Below are 6,000 nucleotides of genomic sequence, written 5' to 3' on the forward strand. Positions count from 1 at the left end.
CACCCCACAACTATCGGGTGTAATTTCCTACCAGTCAGAGGATAGTGGTTCGCAGAGATCTCAAGTTTGATGAGTAGAAGGTCATGTGAGTTTCCCTTGAGAGGGAGCTCCAACTACAGGCTGTGGAGGAACTGTTGGTTCCTAAGGGGGAGGAGCCACAGACTGATGTGGAGTAGCTGCATGCAGAGGTTCCAGGAGTGGAGACATCCACTCAAGCAGAGTCTTTCAGAGAGGGACAGAAGCGCACAAGAGAAGTTAACAAATTGTTGTCAGATGCGAGAGAGAATGTGGGAGAACCATCTTCTCAGTGCAGACATAGGAGGTCACCTGAGAGATACACTGGATACATGGCCCTTTTTGGGGAATGTGTTGAGACCGAGCCATCTTCCTTTGAGGAAGCAATGCAACAACCGATTTGGGTTAATGCTATGGTGGAGGAGTATGACTCCATAGTTTGGAACAATGTTTGGGATGTGGTTCGAAGACCAGAGAACAAGTCAGTTGTGAGTTCCCATTGGCTTTACAAGGTAAAGCAAGCTGCTGATGGTAGTGTGGAGAAACATAAGACAAGATTTGTTGCCCATGGTTTCTAACAGGTCGAGGGGATCGACTATGATGAGAGTTTTTCTCCTGTAGCAAGGTACTCATCTATCAGATCGATGTTGGCACTATCAGCATAGATGGGTTGGAAGATCCATTAGATGGATGTGAAGACTGATTTCCTCAATGGAAAGATTGAGGAAGAGGTGTACATAGAGAAACCAGAAGGTTTTGAGACCTTCGATCATGAGTCGCATGTGTGCCGACTCAAGAGAGCTTTGTACGGGCTGAAGCAAGCACCTCGTGCTTGGTACACCAGGATCGACAACTACTTCACCAGGTTGGGCTTCACAAAGAGTGAAGCGGATCTGAACCTGTCCGACGTCATGGTCAAATGTAAGCAGTTGATCATTGTTCTTTATGTTGATGATCTCATATTGACAGGTGATGATCAGTTGATCATGTATTGCAAGGAGGACCTTGCAAGAGAATTCGAGATGAAAGACATGGGTCTCATGCACTACTTCCTTGGCATGGAAGTGTGGCAGAAGGATGGGGAGTTATTTGTGTCTTAGGGCAAGTATGCCAATGAGATACTCAAGAGATTCCACATGGAGAAGTGCAAGCCCATGCAGACTCCTCTAGTAGGTAACTGGAGGAAGGAGGATGCTACTTCAGGAGAAGTAGTAGAGGCTACTGTGTATCGACAGCTTGTGGGTTCACTGATGTATTTAGTGAACACACAACCAGATTTGTGCTATGCGGTGAACCAACTGAGTCAAGCTATGGTTCAGCCTACCAAGATGTTTTGGAAGGCAGCTAAGCATGTTTTGAGATACCTCAGAGGCACATCTTAGTATGGATTATGGTACAGACGGACAGAGGGAGTGAAGCTACAGGGCTTCACAGATGCAGATTGGGCAGGGAGTCCATCAGATCGGAAGAGCACATCAGGAGGAATTTTCAACCTTGGGTCAGCTGCAGTTTCTTGGTACAGCAGGAAACAGAGGTCGGTTGCACTCAACTCAGCAGAGGCTGAATACATGGCTGCAAGTTAGGCAACATGTGAGGCCATTTGGATGCAAAAAATTCTAGTTGGTTTGTTTGATCAGAGGATGGATCCAACTGTGATTTATTGTGATAACCAGAGTTGTATCAAACTCTCTAAGAATCCAGTTTTTCATGACAGGTCCAAGCACATCGACATTCGGTATATTCATCTCAGGGACTGTGTGGCAAGGAGGATCATGTTGTTGCAGTATATTTCGATCGAGGAGCAAGATGCAGACATTTTGATTAAGGCATTGTCAAAGTGTAAATTCGAGTTCCATGGAGACAGGATCGGGGTGGCAGATAATCCCTTTCTTATTGAAAGGGAGTGTTGAAATGTGGCAACAAGAATATTCCAATTTTAATTTGTCCTTGAATTAAAATTGAAATTTAGTCTCACCAGCTGCTTGAAAAATAATTAATTAATTCATCTTGAGTTAATCAGTTGGAGAAATTCAAGCTAGAAGTCTTTGTGAAGTCATGCAATAGTTATCCCTTAAATTAAGGAAGTTATCCCTTAATTAAGGAGATAACGATGAGTTATATTTAAGTTGTAATTAGTTAGCTCAGTTAACTGAGTTATTTCTAGTTAAATTAGTTCCAAACAGTTTGAGGAACTAATTGTGAGTTCAGTCAGTTAATGCATGGATGCATGAAACTAGTGTACTCCAAATAACTGAATATTCTCTCATAAATAACTCATGCATGTTAGTTCAGGCAAAGACCTAGTTGAGATTAAAGACAGGGACAGTGTACTATCAGTTGCAAGAATTTTCCTATAAGAAAATCTCTTGCATGCAGAAGGAATTCATTCCTTGAGATTTCCGCAGTTTTACAGTGTGTTGGAGCAGTGTGTGAGATTAGTGTCACACAAGGTTACAGCTAGAACACCTATGAAAAACAACACAAGGAAATAGGAGGTTTGGAGGGCAGAGGAGAAGGAATATGAGCAGTCTATTCTGTCTATGAGAAGTGTGAGGGATTGTACTGAGATCTAGATAGCTGTGAGAGCTAAAGCTGTGTGTAATCCTGAGATATTTCCACTTGTATGATAATACAGATAGCAGGGTTTTTAGCAGAGGCTTTCCCCAGAGTATTCTTCTGTGTTTCATGTGTATTGATTCTTCTTCTCTGTTATATGTGTTCTACTTGATCTTGCTCAAATTGATTCAGCGTCCGCAAGTTTGATTGTAGAAGTAGATTAAGTATTTTTCTTTAGTTATATTACATAATCAGGTTAATCTACAATCAGAATTTCTACAAAGACAATGACACCTTCTTACTCTAGTTTCCGATAAAGGTTTTGCTAGTGTCCGAGTATGAATCATGCAATTCACCCAATCCACATTTAATTGTCAACCCAGGGTTCTACCAATTGTTTCAAGGCTATCATGCACCATATGTGCAGGACACATTTTCCCTACCCAACATTGAACATTAACTATAAATTCATCAATGTGTAACAAATAGAAATATTGTAACAACAAATAAGAGTAACAACAAGTAATAACTATTACAACAATAAAAGTAACAACAATAAGGACTCACATCAACATGCTGATAAACGTTCACAACAAGAATAATATTACGGAAATAAACCTAACACACATCTAATATAGTGACACTTGGTCAGGAGAGTGGGCCCAACTCCTTGATCAGGGTTGTGGCGAGATCAACGAATCACGATATGCTCAGAATATCAATGAATCACGATATTCTTAGAAGATCAACTTGTCATTAATAAAATAAATATTACAAGCATGCTGTTACAGACTCAAAGACTATTTCTCCTGTAATCTTGACGACTCTTAACAACGATAGCTTTCACCGTCTGCAACTATTCTTTATACAATTTGTCAATAATACAACTCCTAGAATTACGACACTGTCTGCCCCTAATTACATGGTGGTTTTCAGAATGGAACATAATGTTAAAAGATAACAGTGTGTCAATTGAAATATTAATTCACCGTTGCAGCCAGTATTCAAGGGTAGTGCTACCAACGTTGATAGCATCATTCAATGAATCATAGTCCTGGTCATTCTCCCTTTAAATCTGTAGAAATAACTGAATTAGCAAGCCACTTAGGTAATAATCCCCTACGACTATGCTTCATTGACCAATAATCCATAAAGACATGACGAGAGGTATACCTGTGCATTTTAAGATATCTATTAACCACTATTGGCGTGAAATGGATAAAAAGAACAGGGTAAAAGGGTGAGTAAAAGTATGAAAATCTAGCCACCAACATCTCCCCCCAACTAGCCTTACTACATGTCCTCATGCAGTTTGTCGCCTACGCAAGTCTAGGTTAGAGCTGTGATGATCAGCGTGAAGCTATGCAAGATTGTATTTTGCAGACATCTTTGTTCTTGGAGGCTTATACCCATCTGTTTGGATGACTTCTTTCCACCAATCCTCGCTTACCTCATAAGCTAGAGTGTAATGATTATTTGGCAACTAGATGATGGGAAATTAAAACCTCAAACCCATCCATCGAACCCCACGAAGCTGCATGCACGCAATATACCGGGGTACCTTGTTTAGAGCCCGAGCAAAATTGGGGGCCCCAAAAGGCTCACGTATCCTGACAGCTGATGATGAGAGCATCCACCGTGTCTGGAAGCTGTCTCGGGCCTCCTCCTGAAAAGTGAAGGTATTGTTGAATTTAGGCTTCTGTGATCCATATCAATATTTTTGAGAGGAGTTTTTTGCGGAAATCACATCATAGTTCATTTGTCGACGCGTTTCGAACCAACCAGTGTGGTTCATTGTCAGGACAAGTTGAAGAACTAGATCATGGCTGCAGTATAAATAGAGAGAGCAGGTTATCTAGCGGCTATATTTGACCAGGTCAAATATAGACGTTCCTGGTAAAATATAGTTGCTAGATAACCTGCTCTCTCTATTTATACTGCAGCCATGATCTGGTTCTTCAACTTGTCCTGACGATGAACCACACTGGTTGGTTCGAAACGTGTCGACAAATGAATTATGATGTGATTTCAGCCGAAAAATCCTTTAAAAAAGAAGTGGAGATATGTTTTGTGCATATATCAATGCACCATTGCTGAGTTGCCAACATATGTTATCCCTCGATCCCCAAGAGGGTTTCGTGTCTGTTGTAAACATTCACAGACTGACAATTCTCCATCTGGATGACAAGTGGCTTATTTTACTGATTTTCTTTAAACATTTGAAAATCCTTTTTACATTTAAACTGGTTGACTGTGTAGGAGGTAAAGTCTCTCAGTTGAATGTCTCCTACATATGGCACTAGGTTAAATGATTGATCATTTCCCAAGAAGTAGTCATGCATGTACAACTCACACATCAAATGTTGATCCAAAATATTGTGGCATCTCATGATGCGCAGAAACTGCATTGAATCTTCCATATCATGACTGAACTCCTGGAAGACACTTTCTAAACAAAGGAATAGATATTGTTCATGGAGGAACAAGGCATAGCTATGAGCAGGGGGCGACAAGCCATTTCCTGCCGTTCCAAGGTAAACATCTCTTCCTTATCGGCCTTTAATAGCTTCACCTATTCTTCCAGTCCCTCAATTCACTTCTGTTGTTTCTCCTGCTTTCACTTTTCCTTTTCTATCTGTTTCTATGTTTTCGAAGGCTGTTTTCGTAGCTTTCTCACGAGTTTTCCTTATTCCTTCCTGGTGTGCTTCTAAAGGAATGATCCTTCGTTGAAAGCGAGCTGTTGTATCTTGCCACTTCTGATTTTTCGCAGCCATGAAAAACTCTCGCACCTTGATCGTATGAAAAAATGACTCTGTCTATGTATCTGCTGAAGTTGTTGGCCTGTCCTCAGTCTGTGTTGCCACTGAAATAGTTTCAGGCTAGGGCTTCACAACGTTTTTCTTGTGCTTTCTCACTTTTCTTCGTAAGCACTGCAATTGTTTTCTCAATTTCATGATTTCCATTTTCAATTGCATATTCTCTCTGAATTGTGCTTGATATCTTTCCTTAAGAGGGGGTCTCCTTCTCGCACATTGCTCAATAAACTCTTGTTTCACAACTACTTCTTCCACAGGCCTCACAACTGGTCCAGGGCCTGGTGGGTTGACGTTGACAAAATTGTCAACCGATTCTTATTTTACTCTGATTTCTTTCATTTGTTCCTCGAATAGGGGAACAATCCCGCCATCTCCCTCTTCAGTTCTCAAGACTTGTACATCTTCCCTCTGTGCTTCTGGATTCACTACAGGGTCTTATGGGGTAGTGTCTTTAACACCCTCCTCTTGTAGTTTCTCTACTGCCCAGCCATCCTCTTCCATCTTTATAGGAATAACTCCTAGCCCTTGCGAGTTAGTTTTGTCAGCAACATCCTCTTCCATTTGCTGGGGAATGGTTTCTAACCCTTACAGGTTAGTCTGATCATTGTGTCCT

This window comes from Pinus tabuliformis, chromosome 5_1 (assembly GCF_031772625.1).
Source record: "Pinus tabuliformis cultivar Carrire ecotype Pingquan chromosome 5_1, CPIR1, whole genome shotgun sequence".
Lineage (NCBI taxonomy): Eukaryota > Viridiplantae > Streptophyta > Pinopsida > Pinales > Pinaceae > Pinus > Pinus tabuliformis.